The sequence below is a fragment of the Scyliorhinus torazame genome, chromosome 18 (assembly GCF_047496885.1).
Source record: "Scyliorhinus torazame isolate Kashiwa2021f chromosome 18, sScyTor2.1, whole genome shotgun sequence".
NCBI classification, from domain to species: domain Eukaryota; kingdom Metazoa; phylum Chordata; class Chondrichthyes; order Carcharhiniformes; family Scyliorhinidae; genus Scyliorhinus; species Scyliorhinus torazame.
This window is the reverse complement of record NC_092724.1, coordinates 141,122,613-141,141,668: the sequence shown is the minus strand read 5'-3', so window position 1 is coordinate 141,141,668 and position 19,056 is coordinate 141,122,613. Positions and strand designations below refer to the sequence as shown.

The 19,056-nt window shown below is 45.6% G+C and overlaps 1 protein-coding gene across 3 annotated transcripts in view; it reads right to left on the bottom strand.

Moving 5' to 3' along the window:
• Nucleotides 1-17,374, bottom strand: part of card14 (caspase recruitment domain family, member 14) — a 159,896-nt gene extending 142,522 nt beyond the window's left edge. For all 3 annotated transcript variants that reach the window (XM_072483487.1, XM_072483491.1, XM_072483488.1), the window contains exon 1: nucleotides 17,221-17,374. The gene's annotated coding sequence lies outside the window, so the exon portion shown is untranslated. The remainder of the gene's footprint in view (nucleotides 1-17,220) is intronic.
• Nucleotides 17,375-19,056: the final 1,682 nt, after the last annotated feature.

Genomic DNA, 19,056 nt, shown 5'->3' with positions numbered 1-19,056 from the left:
TAATCAGTGCAACTATACAACTGTGCCAGTTGTAACGCATTACAGATAACAAAGGGGATTTTTAAAGAAGCAATATGATAATTGGCAAAACTCTAGATATCGATGTGTTAAATAGTTCCTAAGCAACAGTCTCACAAATTGAACTTACATTCAATTTACATCCCAAGTTGCTTACCTTCCTCTTTAACCCCGTTAATGTCTAGTTGAAGTTGGTTCAGTTTTTTTATCAAGCAGCCCAGACCTTTGGCATTTTATTGGCATGATTCAAATCTCCTTTTGTACAGAATGTTCAGGATATCATTGTAATGACAATAAGTCAATCGGTGAGATTTCCTCACAGTAGTGATGTTCATGAGGAGCAGAGAATATTAGTTGTGAAGCTCCCTTGGGTGAGCCACTTGATGTGTCTGACAGAATAATGAAACAGGGTTGTTGGGTTTCTTATCTATTTCTGGTTTTTAGCCACATTTACCAGCATTTTCTCAGTTAAAGCTTTAATCAAGAGTGCTGCAGTGCTAGCTGGTAATAAATTCGAAAACCTTTGGGAGTACTGGAAAGACAAAGGTAGTCATCTGCCCCTCAAGCATCAGAAGCTACATTCCTGGGACTGCTTATATTTAATTCAGAAATATTTTAGACTGCAATCCACTTTTATTGCTACAAATCGTGGATAAAAGTAAGTCTGCAGGTTACCATGGTAGACAGTTGACTGGAGAAATATGAAATAAAATGATCGATGATCAAGATAACTGGCATGCAGAGGTAAATAATCAAACCAAAGCACTAAACGTGGAACCCCTTTCATGTCACAAAATCAATATGACTTCGCAAATAGGCTGCACACAGTTGTATCAGGATGGCCTTCAGAGAGAAAAGTAAGGGTGACTCTTTGGTAAATAGATCAAAAACATGCTGCATCTTTTCAAACTCCCCTTCAACACTAGACAGTTCTGGGATTGAAAGAATTGAGGTGCCGAACAAATGCTTAATGAGCTTCAAACCAACTATAACAATATTTATATTTCTTGTGCATTTCAAATTGAAATTTGAACTGTTCAACTAGTTTCTTGAGGAAGTACTTATGATGATCCACTCTGCTGATAAGTTATAAAATATAATAATTCTGTCGACTAAATAACAAATGATTGCATTTCAAACTGAACTAGATGGTTCAGAAGCATATCTGACCATCTTGAGGACAGGAAAAGTTCTATATTAATAAATGTATAAATGCAAATTATTTCCATTCCCTCGCCCAAACGGTTCATTCTAGTATATGTTATTATTGCCAACGAATGGTTAGGCATAACCACTGGAACTCATTCTGGATTTAAGAATACCCATGCTTAGGAACAATTTCACAAGGCCTGCTTGCAAAGCTAATATCCTTGTTTAATTTTTGGAAATTAATGCTTGACAAAAAAAATTGGAATGCAAGATAAAAACAAATTCAATACCCCAGTCCTGTTCAATCGTAACCAGAAATGTATAAAATCAAAAATAAACCCACAGTGAGGTTGGCACGGTAGCACAATTGTTAGCACTGTTCTTTCACAGTGCCAGAGACCGGGCTTGGGTCAATGTCTGTGCAGAGTCTACATGTTCTCCACGTGCCTCTGTGGGTTTTCTCTGGGTGCTCCGGTTTCCTCCCACAAAGTCCCGAACGACGTGCTTGTTAGGTGAATTGGACATTCTGAATTCTCCCTCTGTGTAGCCGAACAGGTGCCAGAGTGTGACGACTAGGGGCTTTTCACAGCAACTTCTTTGCAGTGTTAATGTAAGCCTACTTGTGACACTAATAAAGATTATTATCATTAGAATCTCAGCTGAACCACCGACAATAAATAAGGATGCAAAAATGAAGATGTTGCGATGATATATGATTAAAGCAATTAATGCTTTTACATTGTATAATTGCAATATTAGTATGCAAAACCATATTTCTTCTGGTTGGTTTACCTCAATGCTGCATTGTAACCGAAGTCCTTCGAAAAATTTTGCACTATCTGCTTCATCATTCCAATGCACCTGGCTGATGTCCCCCATCTTTTACATTCCATTGACTTCAGGTCGTTCAAAGCTCTGCCCTCCACGTTTGAACTTACACCCTGTCCCATTCACCCATCACCCTGTGTTCGCTGACCCACATTGTCTCCCTGTTAAGTAATGCTCCAATTTTAAAATGTTCAGTCTTCTTTTCAAATCCCTCCAATAGCCTCACACCTCGCCATCTCTAATCTCCTGCAACTCTCCAAACCCTCCCAAGGTATTTGTGCTTTTCCAATTCTATCCTCCTTAATATAATCGAAAACTCTAGGATCTGGGATTCCCTCCTTAAATATCTCAGATTGCTTCCACTCTTTTCCATTTTAGCACTGTATTGCAAGGCTAGTGACAAGGCAGTATTTAATCACACCTGTGATTTATTTAACTATGAAGAACTATAAACACAGAACAGTACAATTACTGCATAGGTCTTGTTCCCATGACTCCCAGGTTAATTCTGACCAACCCCAATAGCCAGATCCATGGCTAGACACCTAATAGGCTAACATTTGCGCACTCTGTCCCCATGGGCTCAGGGCCGTCACATGGCCTGCAAAGTATCGCCCCTTAAAGGGGTGGCGCTACAACATTCCTCCTCCGATAAGTTCCCTTATAGATCCCTGAATTACAAAAACAGAGTAGCTCTTATTTACAATTATATACGAACAAAGAGAGTTGCAGTAAGGGAGCTGAAAACAAGGTTCATCAGTTACGTCTATCAGGTGACTTCCTAACTTTTGCCGAACATCTCAACTTGGCAACTGGCTCTTCCAGACTGGAGGCATTGGAATCTACAGCAAGGCTGGTAGTTCGGTGGAGTCCAAAATAGAGTATCTCAGTTTTAACATCACCATCTCGGCGAATGGTATTCTGGTAGCTGGGATTGTATCTGCCCGTCCCTATGAGGGGATGGCAGCTTCTCTGCTTCTCAATGATCAACATATTTTCCAGCATCACAGCTCTGTAGGTCGATGACAGAGGATACTGGCCCAGTCCTGGCAGCAACTTTCTCCGGGAACCATTCTGTTCCTCCGCTAAAGTTCCACACGTACACTAAATCTTCTGATTGGAATGACCTGTCCTTCTTGGTTGTATCGTGGTGGCCTTTCCGTGGGGCTTGCTTAGCCTCCACCCATCCCGACAAATTTGGAAGAATGAGGTCAAGCTGGGTCATGAGATGCCTGCCCATTAACAGTAACCCCTGTAGTGGTATGATGGGTTGTATTGTACGAGAGCAAGAAGTCCGCTAACCGAAGCAATGGCGGTCGATTAGCTTGTTTTCGAATTGGTGCTTTGAAAGTTTGGACAGCTCTTTCAGCCAGCCTGTTTGATGCAGGGTGGTAGGTGGTTGTCCTTATGGACCACATTGGACTTAATGAAGAATTGAAACTCTTCGATTGTGAAGGCAGTACCGTTGTCTGAGACAATCACCTCAGGAAGGCCATGAATGGCGTAGATGTGGTTCAGCTTGTCCACAGTGGCCGCTGCAGTGGTCGAACGCATTGGCTGGACATCCAACATCCAGCCATTTCGATTGGGCATCTACCACAATCAAAAAGTTGATAACCAAAAAGGGACCTGCAAAGTCGATGGGGAGCCTTGTCGACGGATGCCCTGGCCACTCCCAAGGTTGCAAACCTGCTGCAGGTGGAAGGTTGTGTTGTGTCTGACACTGTTCGCAATGGGGTTGACCATACTTTCAATATCCTTGCTGATCCCTAGCTACCAAACATAACTCCTGGACAGCACTTTCCCCACGGACTGACCAGGATGACCGCTGTGCAATTCTTGGAGAAGAGGCTGCAAACCCAGGGGTGGCATCATGACTCTGAAACCCCAGAAGGGAACCCTGTCTTCACAATTAATTTTGTTCCAACGTTGCATGTAGAGCCTAATGTGTACTGACTTCTCAAAATGCCAGCCCGTGAGAACCCTCCTTTTAACTCTTGACAACACAGGGTCTCTGTTGGTCCACACCATAATGTGGCCGGGTGAAATAGGTGGAGTGTCAAGAAAATCGGCAATTGTTTGTTGCAGTGGAAGTCTGCTAAAAACATCCGCATTTGATACCTGGGTTCCTGGTCTATGCTGAAAGGTTTATGAATATGCAGCCAAAAACAGTGCCCCCCTTTTCACTTGGGCTGATACCGCTCGGGTTTATCTTCATGAAAAATGTAAAGTGATTGTTGGAGACGCTGGTGAAGTGTCGGTCATAAACATATCGCTGAAATTCTTTTACGGCATAAATGGCCACCCACTAGACTTCCTCTGCCTATCTGGGAAGATCTCCTCTTGGCATTCGATGATGTTCTGGATGAGAAGGAGACAGGTCTTTCCACACACCATTTTCCATTTTGTGCGAGAGTGCCGCTGCGATGCTATATGGTGATGCATCGCAAGTGACCAAGATGGGTTTATCCGGATTGAAATGGACCAGAAAGGCCAACGACTGCAGGGCCTGTGTGACCTGGTCGAAAGGCTGCTTCTGAGAATCTTTCCAATTTCAATGTTGTTGATTCTTCAACAGTTGATGCAGGGATGCCAAAATGGGGTAAAAAGTGGCTGTAATAATTGACCATCTTTAGAAAGGACTTCAATTCTGACGTGTTCCCTCGTTCTGGGACCCCTTTTACTGCCGCTATCTTATCTTCAAGTGGGTGCAATCCCTTCGCATCAACACTGAAACGTAAATACGTGACTTCATCAACCTGAAACGTGCACTTCTCTCACTTTAACCAAATACCGGCCTCTTTAAACCTCTTGACTTCTTCCAGATTTTCTCTGGGTTCCTCTGGTGTTGCCCCATCACTAGGACAGCGTCCAGATACACGACCACCTTCAGAATTCCCTGCAACAGGCTCTCCATTGTGTACTGAAATATAGCACAGGCAGCTGAAATACCAAAGGGCAATGTCCTATATTGGAACAAGCCTTTGTGGGCATTTATGGTGATGAACTTTCTTGACTCATCTTCCAGCTCAAGCTGCTGATAGGCGTGTCTTAAATCTAATTTGGCGTATTTGAGGCTTCCTGGCATATAAATCTTCCATCCTGTGGATAGGATATTTATCTACTTTAGCCGCACTGTTCACCATCATCTCATACTCACCGCAGATTCAGGCCATATGGCCTGGCTTTAACACTGGGGTGATCAGTGCTGCCCTTTCTGAAAACTATATCCAGTAATTACCCCCCAGGTCTTCCAACTTCATCTCCACCTGGTGTAGAGCAGAAGGCGCCGGTCTGGCTTGAGAAATGTTGGTGTTTCTTCCGGCTCTACATAGTTAGACCTTTGCTTTTGTTTCTTTGATGCACCCTGGCTCTCTCTGGAAGACCTCATGGTATTTCCGTAGAAGCTCCTGAAAAACTCCATCGATGACCTTTGCCTTGATACCCTGTATTTTGCCCTGTTTGTTCTGAAATGCTTCTTGGAATTTCCTTATATTCCATGAAAATTACCTTGATTAATGCTAAAAAATCTCTATCCAGTTTAAATTGATTTGACGAAGCCAGCCTCGGCCCAAGAGACTTGATTTTGGCCCTTTACCACGATGATAGGTGACTGTGCTGACTGATGTTGGTATATTATTGGGGCCACTGTTGTCCCCAGTATCTTTAGGGCTTCTCTAGTGTATGTTGCCAGCCTGCCGTTGTGCTTTTTAATTTAAAGGGCTGGATCCCACCTTGCAAATATTGATGTGTCTGGTCTCCTATGACAGTGGTAAAGGCTCCTGTATCAATTTCCATACTTAGTGGTCGACCATTCAATATTTACACTACTACAGTTGGGGCTGATGTATTTACTTTCAGATTATTCAATCTGTGAACTTCAGATTCTTCTTCGGAGTCATTCTCTAAACTATGCACTGGAGTCAGAATTTTTTTTTGTCCCTGGTAGGTTTTGTTTGGCTCTGTGTTTAATCCTGATATCTCCTCTTCTGTTACAGGCAAACCACGTTGAATCTTCAAATTTACATTATGTTATGATCCCCTCGAAGACCACCGGGGATGTTGATTGACGTCCCTGTGGGGTTCCTGCCGCACGAGTTCCTGTATTGAGTGGGTTGAGGCTCCCCCAATAGGGGCTTGCTAGCAGGTTACTTAAATACTGTGACCCCAGACCTGGGCCAGCGTTCCCGATGGTCCCGGGCTGGGACAAGAGCGTTGTGCGCCGCAACTCAGAATTAAACCTTTTGCCTAGCCTGGTCTCCGCTGCAGTTATCACAACATCTTTCCTGGGGGTGCTCTCCCCCGCACCGGTCACATTCTAATAAGCTCCAGGCCAGCTGACCTGATTTTCTGTATCTCTGCACCCTGTCTTGCTTTTCACTCTTCAGCTCACTGTTTTCTGCACCGTCACCTTGGCTCCATGAATACCAGTCCTTTCCTGTCCAAGTTGGTTTACCTCACCTGCCTGCATGATTTATAATTCGAATGCACCTTTTTGGCGCTGTCTGTAACCTGAACAATTTCCAACGCTCTAGTCAAGGTAATTTCTGTCTCTGCTAGTAATACTTTTCTATATTGAGTTTATTCATACTGTCATGACACCCTGGCTCGATCAATTCCAAAACTACTTGACCCGGAGGTGCAACACAGGTGAAATTAGATTTTTATTTAAAATACCCGAGGTCCTTGGTTGAGCTCAATAAACTGCAATCACCAGGTTTGTAACTTTAAAACGCAAATACCCTTTTATTATGTGCAGTTTTATAATTAAATGGACAGAAAATGTAACTGACTATCTATTACCCCTTTCCCAACCTCCTCCCCCTTTTTAACTCATCCCACTGTCTGCACTCAAACACAGACAAACGACAGAGAGGGGAAAGGATGGTGGATAGAGAAAGAAAAATATTAATAAAAATAAAAAGATAAGGATGGGATGACTTCCAGTCAATGTCTTTCTGATGTTCAGGCTTTCGTTTCAATACTTCTTCCTTCTAGGCTTGAGATAGTTTTCTCTTCTAAGGTTGTCTACTTTCTCTGCAGACTCGACTTCTTTGGTCTAGGCTTGAGATTTATTTTTCTGGCAAGGTTTCTACTTTTTCTGCAGACTGACCATAATTTCAGATTTACAGCAAAGGATGTGCCAGGCACGCACTGTTTTCAGAACAATAGAGCTGTTCTTTCGCTTCGGCAAACAGGAGCGAGAGAGAGACAGGAGTTCCTTTCACTTCCAAGGTCTAAACATTTCTGCTAAATTCTCTCAAAAAGCATCAAGCAGGAACCAGTCACTGACAGTTGTCAGGCAGGACACTCTCCCTGACCAATCCACCAGTTGCCAGTTAACCGCCCCAAAGCTGGTTACTAAGATGCACTTTGTGCCAAAGAGTCTGGCTTCCCCCTTCCAAAATACAAAACCTGGGAACACAGATTCCTGGCAAGCAGGCTGCTTCAACTTTGAATCTTCTGCTTAAAGGCACATTCCGATTATGGGTCCTTGGACCAAAATAATAAAAATAAAATAAAATATACAGGAACAAAGGAAATACACAGGAAGGAATTTTACAAGACCACAGACAAACCTATCTCTCAACATATTGTTGAGTGTTGATCCGAATTCACACTGCTCAGCCAACTGCCTTAACCGTGCCACGGACACTGTGATCATCTCCCCTGGGAGAATTAAATTTATATGGCTGCATAATGACTGATGGATTTGGGTTGTAGTGTTCCTTGACTAATGCAATGAGCTGTTCGAAAGTTTTTATATCATGGGCCTCGGGAGATGTGACTTCGAATAAGTCTGAGTACCGCAGGCTGTTAGAAGGATGACTGCCTGTTTTTCCTCCCCCCTGATATCATTGGCCTTAAAAATTATGGAAGACACTCGACACATTGGATCCACTGTTCTTTTTCAGGGAAAAATTGTTCCAATTTCCCAATCAACGGCACTTCGGTACTTACAAGTTGTTGCGGCAATGTTTTATTAAGGTGGCCGATGTGAGGGCCGCTCTCCTGATTTGCAGCAAACAACAGAAAGGGCTCCGATCTACCTCATCGCCAGGTGTAACAGCTGCAAAGTAAAGATGACCAACTAAAGACGAAGACTACAGACGGAGTTTGACCTGCTGACCTCGGGAAAGGCAGAGGCACAGTGGAGGAAGGCACAGGGGATGCAATATGAGTATGGGGAAAAGGCGAGCCGGCAGTTAGCCCACCAACTTCGGAAGAGGATGGCGGCGAGAGAGATGGGGGGAGTTAGGGACGAAACGGGAAATATGGAGCAGAGAGCAGGGAAAGTGAACGAGGTGTTCAAGACCTTTTATGAGAGGCTATATATGTCCCAACCCCCGGGGGGAAAAGAAGGAATGCTACACTTTCTGGACCAGCTAAGGTTCCCAAAGGTGATGGAGCAGGAGGTGGCAGGTCTGGGGGCGCCAATCGAGGTGGATGAGGTGATTAAAGGACTGGGGAACATGCAGGCAGGGAAGGCCCCGGGACCAGACGGGTTTCCGGTGGAATTCTACAGGAAGTATATGGATCTGTTGGCCCCGCTTTTGGCGAGAACCTTTAATGAAGCTAAGGAAAGGGGGATGCTACCCCCGACAATGTTGGAGGTGACGATATCGCTAATCCTGAAACGAGATAAAGACCCGCTGCAATGCGGGTCAGACAGGCCTATCTCACTCCTAAATGTAGATGCCAAACTGCTGGCCAAAGTGATGGCGACAAGGATAGAGGATTGCGTCCCAGGGGTGGTGCATGACGATCAGACAGGGTTTGTAAAGGGGAGACAACTGAATGTTAATGTCCGAAGGTTGCTGGGGGTGATGATGACGGCCCCACCGGAGGGGGAGGCAGAGATAGTGGTGGCGATGGATGCAGAGAAGGCATTCGATAGGGTGGAGTGGGACTATCTGTGGGAGGTGCTGAAGAGGTTTGGGTTCGGTAAGGGGTTTATTAGATGGGTCAGACTCTTACATGGGGCCCCGATGGCAAGCGTAGTCACAAACCAGCAAAGATCGGGGTATTTTCGGCTACATAGGGGTACAAGACAAGGGTGTCCCCTGTCCCTGTTACTGTTCGCGTTGGCAATTGAACCACTGGCCATAGCGCTGAGCGATTCTAAGAAGTGGAGGGGGGTGCTTAGAGGGGGAGAGGAACACCGAGTGTCGCTCTACGCAGATGATCTACTGCTATACGTTACAGACCCGGTAGAGGGGATGCCAGAGGTAATGCAGATACTTAGGGAGTTTGGAGAGTTCTCGGGATACAAACTAAATATGGGGAAGAGCGAGCTTTTTGTAATGCACCCCGGGGAACAGGGTAGGGGGATAGATGCTCTGCCGCTGAGGAGAGTGGTAAGGAACTTCCGATACCTGGGGATCCAGGTGGCCAGGAACTGGGGAACCCTACATAAACTTAACCTGACGCGACTGGTGGAGCAGATGGAGGAGGACTTTAAGAGTTGGGACAAGGTGCCGCTGTCGCTGGCGGGCAGAGTGCAGGCAGTTAAAATGGTGGTCCTCCCGAGGTTTCTTTTCGTGTTTCAGTGCCTCCCCATTCTGATCACAAAGGCCTTTTTTTAAAAAATAGATAGGAGCATTACGAGCTTTGTGTGGGCAGGAAAGACCCCAAGAGTAAAGAGGGGGTTCCTGCAGCGCAGTAGGGACAGAGGGGGACTGGCGCTGCCGAGTTTGAGCGGCTACTATTGGGCCGCCAATGTGTCGATGGTCTGGAAGGGGATGAGGGAGGAAGAGGGAGCAGCGTGGAAGAAGCTGGAGATGGTGTCCTGTAAGGGAACGAGCCTAAAAGCGCTGGTGACGGCGCTGCTGCCGTTCTCCCCGAAAAGGTACACCACAAACCCAGTGGTGGTGGCAACCTTGAGGATCTGGGGGCAGTGGAGGCGACACAGGGGAGTGACGGGTGCCTCGGTGTGGTCCCCGATAAGGAATAACCACAGGTTTGTCCCAGGGAGGATGGATGGGGGGTTTCAGTGTTGGCATCGAGCAGGAATTAGGAAGCTGAGGGACCTGTTTATAGACGGGACGTTTGCAAGTCTGGGAGCGTTAGAAGAAAAATATAAGTTGCCCCCAGGGAACGCCTTCCGATATATGCAAGTGAGGGCATTTATGAGGCAACAGGTGAGGGAATTTCTGCAGCTCCCGACGCCGGAGATCCAAGATAGAGTGATTTCGGGGGCATGGGTTGGAGAGGGCAAAGTGTCCAAAATATACCGGGAGATGAGGGACGAGGGGGAAACGGTGATAGAGGAGTTGAAGGGAAAATGGGAAGAAGAGCTGGGGGAAGAGATTGAGGAAGGGCTATGGGCGGATGCCCTAAGTAGGGTAAATTCCTCGTCCTCGTTTGCCAGGCTTAACCTGATTCAATTTAAGGTTCTACATAGAGCACATATGACGGGAGCAAGACGGAGCAGGTTTTTCGGGGTCGAGGACAGGTGTGGGAGGTGCTCAGGAAGCTGGACGAACCACACACACATGTTCTGGTCGTGTCCGGCACTGCATGAGTTCTGGGGGTGTGTGGCAAGGGTAATTTCAAAGGTGGTGAAGGTCCGGATCAAGCCAGGCTGGGGGTTAGCTATATTTGGGGTTGCAGAAGAACCGTGAGTGCAGGAGGCGAAAGAGGCCGATATTTTGGCCTTTGCGTCCCTAGTAGCCCGGCGTAGGATTCTACTCATGTGGAAGGAAGCGAAGCCCCCGGGCATGGAGGCCTGGATAAACGACATGGCAGGGTTCATAAGATTGGAACGAATAAAATTTGCGTTGAGAGGATCGGCTCAGGGGTTCTCCAGGCGGTGGCAACCGTTCCTTGACTATCTCGCGGAACGATAATGAAAAGATAGAAATGACAGCAACAGCAGCCCAGGGGGGAGGGGGGGGGGGTGGAGAGGGGGGGGGGGGGAGCACTATTCTGTGTTTTTGCTATTTGTTTTTCTTTTTTAGTTTTTGTTGTAAGTTCACTATATTATTTAAATAATGTTATTTACCAGTTAATGTATAATCCCTTGTTGAGTTGTAAAAACGGAAAAATCTTTGTTTGAAAAATTTTAATAAAATATATTTTAAAAAAAGATGACCAACTCAGCAAATAAACTAACAAGGGTTTTATTGGGGGAAACAACTTTATATGCAGCAGAGATAAGAATGTTTCTGAACTCCAGACTCCAACTGCCAAACATTTGCCTCTCCAGGATTGGCCTGATGGGTCATGTGAGCTCCGATAACTCCCCACCCACAAAGGGGGCACATCACGTTAGAATTAAGAAATTTTAAAAAAGGTTTTAAAACTGTATGAATTGCTTATGGATCACATTGGTAGCAACTGTGAAGTGGTAGATGATAGTGTCACAAACAGGGATGAGAAAGAACTGAACCCCCAATTCCTTTTCCTTTACTTGTAATTGGTAAAAGTGCACTATCCTCTGCAACTGTATCTTCCCTCAAGTATGTGTGAGAGTGATGGAGCGTTAGCCCTTCGCTGTGCATAATCTGCATCTTTCTTGAAAAGAAAAATGTGTGTGTTTATTACCCTGAGTGCTTGGTCAGTTGAATTATCAGAAGCAAGCTTTTGTGGATTATCTATTCACCCTGAAGGGCTAATGCTCCATCACTCTCACACATACTTGGGGGAAGATACAGTTGCAGAGGATAGTGCACTTTTACCAATTACAAATAAAGGAACAGTTTGTAGTACACGGGATTGGCTTGTCTTCAAAACAAAGTGTATGTGGCCAGCCCATTGAAGAAGGCATTTTCACTCCTGAAAGGTTAGTCTAAGTAGATTACCCAGAGTTGTATCTCAGAGTTACTGCAGAATTTCCTTCGAAGAGATGGATTTTTCAGCAGGTCTCAAAGATGGTTATTTGTGCCAGAGAATTCCACTCACCTCCATCCTAAATGGGAGGACCCTTATTTTTGAACTGTACCCCCTTGTTCTAGATCGCCCTTCCCCTGGCACTGCCCCTGCCCTGTCCCATGGCACTTCCAAGATAGCACTGCCAGGGGGCAGTGTCAGGGTTATAAGGAGCTGTGCCAGACATGACCCTCACCGCTGAGCCTCCAGCATGGCCATCATGATTGGTTTCCATTTTTCGAAACCATTCGTGATTCTCACCGCCGTTACGTCACGCTGGCAGTTGGGAACTTCTGACGACTCCGGAAGCAACAACATTAAGCTGTTTTTGAATGCATGCAAATGAATGGTAATCAGGTTCATGGTTCATGTCATTGCTGGTCGTGAACCTGTTTACGTTGCCGGTTGGGGGGGGGGGGGGGGGGGGGGGGGGGGGGGGGGGGATCTGAAACAGATTTTGCTGCCATAAATCCCGTTGTGGCTCTCTGACGATAGTTAGAAGCCATAACGGGATTTTTGCCAACGGTGCAAGGGCCTTGAAGGTTTTGCCCAAATATTCTGCAAAGGAGTTAACTGAATGGGAAAAAAGTTGTCAGATGGGGTTATAATGTAGGAAAATGTATAGCAGAATATTATTTAAATGGGGAGACTGCAGAAAACTACTTTGCAGAGGGATCTGGATGTTCTTGTACATAAATCACAAAATGTTAGCATGCAGATACACTTAGTAATTAGGAATGTTGGCTTTATGGCAAGGGGATGGAATGCAAAAGAACAGAAGTCTTGCTAAAACCGTACAAGACATTGGTGAGACCGCATCTGGAGTACTGTCTATAGTTTTGTCTCCTTACTGTCATGTGAGAATACCTTTAAGAAATGGGTGTTTAGAAATGGGTGTGTATATAAATATCTGCAGTGAGAGTATCTTTAAGAAATGGATGTTTATTACTGCAGTGATGTCAGAGAGTGGGTGGAGCTGGGCTGTCTGCCAGCTTTTTACTTTCGCTTTAGGCTTTTTGTTGCAGGGTGGGTTTGGTTTCATTTTAGTTTTGGAGCAGCTGCAATCACAGCAGGATGTGTGTGTGAAGCTCTGCAAGCTTATGAATGTTCATTTGCTGATTTCAACGTGGTAACTGTTCTCAGTAGTGAGTTAAGCCTGATGTCTTTCTGTTTTAAAGGTTTTTTAAAGTCTTATGGATGTTAAAAGGACAGCTTAAGCATTATTTAGTGTTGTATTCTTTGGGGGTTGTATTTGAATTGATGGTTGCTCAGATGTTCACTGTATGTTTTAAAAAGGTTAACTTGAGTCCATAGAATAAACATTGTTTTGCTTTTAAAAAATACTTTTCCATTTCTGCTCTACCACACCTGTGGAGTGGGCCATGTGCTCCCCATACCACAATCTATTAAAAGTTGTGGGTCAGGTGAAATCCATGATACACTTTGGGGTTCTCTAAACCCTGGCCCATAACATTACTTAAGGAAGGATATACGTGCAGTGGAAGCAATTTAAAGAAGGTTCACCAGGTTGATTCCTGCAATGAAAGGGTTGTCGTATCAGGAAAGGTGAAGCAGCTTTCGCCTGTACTCACTGCAGTCTAAAAGAATGAGAGGTGATCTTATTGAAATATGCTGAAGCATACAAGGCTATGGGCCAAGTGCTGGAAAATGGGATTAGAGCACAGACATGATGAGCCGAAGGGCCTTTTCTGTGCTGTCGGCCTATATGACTCTATGTAATATTCTGAGAGGGCTTGACAGGGTAAATGCTGGAAAGGTTTTCTTTCATAAAATAAGGGCCCATAGAACCATTTAATTCCCACGTGCACAAGGAGGCTGTTTGACCCATTGAATCTACACCGACTCTCTGAAAGAGCACCCTACCTAGGCCCACTCCCCCACCTTTCCCCGCAACCACACCCAACCTGCACATCCCTGGACACTAAGGGGCAATTTAGCATGACCAATCCACCTAACCTGCACACCTTTGGACTGTGGGAGGAAACTGCGGAGCACCTGGAGGAAACCCATGCAGACACGGGGAGAACGTGCAAACTCCACACCGACAGTCACCCAAGGCCGGAATTGAACCCGGGTCCCTGGCACCATGTGGCAGCAGTGCTAACCACTGTGGATCCTCCCGTTGAGGACGGAAGTGAGTGGAATTCTCTGCCACAGAAAGTAGTGGGGGCCATGCTATTGAATACATACAAGGCTGAATTTGATAGATTTTTGATTGGCAAGCAAATCATGGGTTATGGAGATAGGCAGGAAAGTGGTGTTAAAGCCACAATCAAGTCAGCCATCTTATTGAATGGTGGAGCAGACTTATTGGTTGAAAGGCCTATTCCTGCCCCTATTTCTTCTGATGGTATAATCTCACTGTAACTTTCCAAAATGTCCTTGATTCGGGAACATTTTTCCATTAGATTAGAAAATTGCTTATATCACTTCACTATTTTGGAAAGGTCAAAGAGGAAAATGGAGCTATTATAAATCAGTGAGCCAAATATCTGTTGTGGGGAAACTTTAGAGTCCACAATTAAGGACAGGGTATTTGATCAGAGAGAGCCAGCATAGATTTGTCTACAAAAGGTCACACATAGAACATAGAACATAGAAAATACAGCACAGAACAGGCCCTTCGGCCCACGATGTTGTGCCGAACCTTTGTCCTAGATTAATCATAGATTATCATTGAATTTACAGTGCAGAAGGAGGCCATTCGGCCCCCTGAGTCTGCACCGGCTCTTGGAAAGAGCACCCCACCCAAACGCAACACCTCCACCCAACACCAAGGGCAATTTTGGACACTAAGGGCAATTTATCATGGCCAATCGACCTACCCTGCACATCTTTGGACTGTGGGAGGAAACCGGAGCACCCGGAGGAAACCCACGCAGACACGGGGAGGACGTGCAGACTCCGCACAGACAGTGACCCAAGCCGGAATCGAACCTGGGACCCTGGAGCTGTGAAGCAATTGTGCTATCCACAATGCTACTGTGCTGCCCTTAAGAACAAATAAATCTACACTATATCATTTTACCGTAATCCATGTACCTATCCAATAGCTGCTTGAGATTATACCATTGCACCTGACACAAATTGGATCTTTTGAAGAGATGACTAAAATAGTGGCTCGCGTACTGCGTGCATGTTATTTATATGTATTTCCAGAAGGCATTTGATAAAGTCCCCATAAAGACGCTGCTAGCAAATGTTGAATCTCATGGAACTGAAGGCAAATTATTGACCTGGTTAGGAAACTAGCTGAGTAACAGCAACCAGGGAGTAAGGAAAATGGCAGGTAATGTCATTGGCAAAACGTGACCAGTGGTTTCCCACAAGAATCTTTTTGGGGGACTCAACTATTTATTATGACTTAAATGCTGAAGACACAAAGATAGGTGGAATTATAGGCACCGTGGATGGAAGCATAAAATTACAAAGAAATATTAATAATTAGATAGGTTTCAATATAGGCAAATGTGAGGTCATATACTTTCAACCTATAAAGGATAGAACAGAGTACCTTCTCAATGATGTAAAACGAGAAACAGCAGAGATGCCAACAAACCTGATGATCCAAGTGATAATTAAAATGGCATAAACAGGGACAGACAATATTCAGAAAGGTGAATGGAATGCTGGTCTTTATGTCTAGAGGAGAGAACTCAAGGGGATGCAAGTTGTGCATCAGTTAGACAAAGCCCTGGTTACCCCACACCTGGACAACTGCCAGTAGTTCTGGACACTAAGAAATGATGGGCGCAATCTAACGTTCATATCACGCCTGATTTGGGATGCGTCGCGGCCGGTAGATCTCACAAGAGGCCTCTTGCAAGATTCACCCAGATCGCCACATCTCGGAAGATCGAACAGGATCTCATGAGACATCATGATCTGGATCCCCCCCTCAATGGGCGGTGCCTAAATTTCCATATTTAAGTGAGCAGTTAGACATACTTACACATGTCCCCATCCGAGCTAACCAACCCCCGGGATCTACCGCCTTGCCGAGGAGACCCCTAGCCGGGAACCATTTGACACTGGTCTTCATAAACTGGGACCGGGCGGAATGGCGCTTGGGGCGTGTCCCCCAGCGATTGGAGCCCCCGGATGGTCGGCCTCTGGGTAGGGTGGTACCCTGGCACCGCTGATGTAACCTAGGCACCTTGGCACTGCCAGAATGTCAGGCGAGCGGAGTTCCTCAGTGCAGGAAATTACGGTAATTGCGTCCTTGGCGGGGCTTTCCCTGCTGAGGCCCGAAAAAAAATCACAGAGTCCGTTTGATAGCGGTGTCGTTCCCGGCGCTACACGCACCAAGAAACAGCCCGCTAACCCCACCCACAATGGGATTCTGTTTGTTTTTGTTAAATCGCGCCCAATATATTTGCTTCGGACAGAGTACAGGGTAGATTTACCAGAAATGATGCCTGGGCCCCACAGATTAATTTACAAGGCGGGTTTAACACAAACTAGGAGAGATTACACAAACTAGGGATGTATTCCATGGAATTTAGAAGGTTAGGGAGTGATTTGATCAAAGTTTTCAATATATTAAGGAGAACAGATAGCATAGACAGAGAGAAAATACTTCCGATAAGTGGGGAGTCTAGGACTAAGGCGCACAGTCTAAATATTGGAGCCAGATCTTTCAGGAATGACGTCAGGAGGCATTTTTCCATGTAAAGAATGGCAGAAGTTTGGGACTCTCCTCTGTAAATGACTACTGATGCTGGATCAATTATTAATGTTGAGATTGATCACTTTTCATTACCAAACGGTATTGAAGGGTGTGGGGAAAAGGCAGATAAATGGAGTTAGATCCCAGATCAGCCGTGATCTCATTGAATTGTGGAACACACTTAATGGGCTAAATGGCCTTTTCTGGTTCCTAAGATGATGTTCTCTCCTCTTCTCTAGTAAACACTCACTGTGGCCTCACAGATGCTGCGATGGATGGCCATACTGAGATATATTTGAGATGCCTCGCCCCACCAGCCTGGACTATTTCCTAACCTAAGGGGCATGACTGCCTCCTGGATCAAAGTGACCAGGTAACCACCCCTCCCTCATGTTCTGCACCTTGGACTGCAGCTCAATGCCTCTGAGCTGAAGTTCCTCAAATTGAAGGCAGTCACTATAGGTGTGGAGGTCCTGGATCGTGGCACTTCCAACAAACTCCCGTGTGCTGAAGTTGTGACACTCCAGCAACTTACCCCCATTTTGTTTTATTTGTTTCATTAATTAAGGTTTATGTATTGAATCAACTTGCCTTACTTTTATTGCTTTTAAAAAATAATTATTTGATCCAATCCAACTTACATGTAGATTAAATGAAATGTTTACCTGTAACTTAACCCGAAGACACTCCTCATGCTCCAACGTCAGTTTGGGATTTTTCCTACGTGCTGCTCTTTTCTCCCACTCCCCTCGCGACCCGATTCTTTCTTCTCATCCAAACATGTGAATTGGGAGCAGGAGTAGGCCACTCGACCCCTCAACCCTGCTCTGCCATCCAATAAGGTTGTAACCCCAGCCCCACATTCCTGCCTACCCCTCAGAGCCTTTCACCCCCTCGTTAATCAAGAATCTATCCAGCTCAGTCTTAAAAATATTCAAAGGCTCTCAGCCTTGCCCTTTCTGGTCTGTTTTTTTTTTCAGTGCTCTGTTCCACACTCGCCCTTTTCTCCCACTCTCCTTGCGGTTTTGCCCATTTCTCCTGCTCTACTCTCGGTCTCACCTTTTTAACCCGGAATCAAAAAAAAAACACATTTTCACGAAGATTTGCTTTGCACTGTCGTTCACACAATACTGATTACTCATTACTCCATTAATGTTTAAGGACTATGACCTTAAATTGTTAAATATTCACAGGGCTAAACAGCGCTTTTTGCAGTGATTTTCATCTTGTATAATACTTTAAAATAATGAGCTGCAATTTCACTCGGCTTTCATATCAGTTACGAGGAGAGGGACGGAGGTAAGAGAAAAATGCGTGATTTCTAAAAAAAAACATACTTAATAAACTTTTGAGACACTTTTCTTACTTTCTCTACCCTGCAGCCAATAGGGTTATGCAACCGCTCAATTAAAAGCTGCTCTCGTTAGGAAAACACGCTGGCATGTTACTCTGTGCTCCATTACTAAATTCAAGTTTGGACCCATTGTTTTTGTGGTAAGAAATATCAGCGTTGACAAATGGAACTCCAACAAGGCATTCTTAAACATTTCATTCCCCATCCTGCACTTGTATCACAACAAGCAGACCTTTCTGCGCCAGTGTGCAGTTTTCATTTCCATTTCCTGCACAATGTCCTTATGGCCTATCTCAATAAGAATGCCAGTGTAAACATTCTGCAGAACACTCATACTCATTGCACGCAGGACATTTTCAGATAATGGGTGCGGTTTAACAAAAAAAAAGGGTACGTTTTGGGTGCGAATCAAGGGGTCGTTGCCTGTGCTTGTAGCATCGGGAACAACCCCGTTATCTAACAGCATTCTGGGGGGGTTTGGGCCCCGGTGGGGAATGCCCTACGGAGGCTACACTTAGCTGCATATCCTGCATTGAGGAACATCGACAGGGCACCCCCCCAGGCACAACACCTGATGTGGGCAAAATAGCAAAATTCCAGCCTGGCACCTTGGTACAGCCAGCCTGGCACCCTGGCAGTGCCCCTACCAGCCTAGCAGTGCCACCTGGGCACCTGACAATATTAGTGTGGCACTGCCAGGGTGCCAAACTGGCAGTGCCAAGGTTCCCGGGTGGCATCTGCAGTGTCTGGGTGCCAACCACCGGTCTCCGATTGCCTGGGAGGATCCCCCAAGTGCCGTTCTGCCCAGTTCTCTGTTTGTGGGGACCAGCGTGAACGGCACCCAGCAGCTGGAGACTCCTCGGAGAGGCTGATAGGTGTTGGCTGGCCATTCAATCTGGCGGCAGCATAGCTAAGTAAGCTTTTGAGCTCTTTAAGATATGCGAGACAGGGCCCTGCCCATTGTGGGCGGGATCCAGATCGTGAGATCACATTAGATCTCGTGAGGCTTAATGACCGTTGGGAATCCCGGGAGCAGCATCTCCCAGGATCTACTGGCCGGTCCTGTCCCGATTCCGGCAGGACGCAGTTGGTAAATCGCGCCCAATGTGTTTGTATTTGTGTGTATTGAGGAGGTAAAGATTTGAAT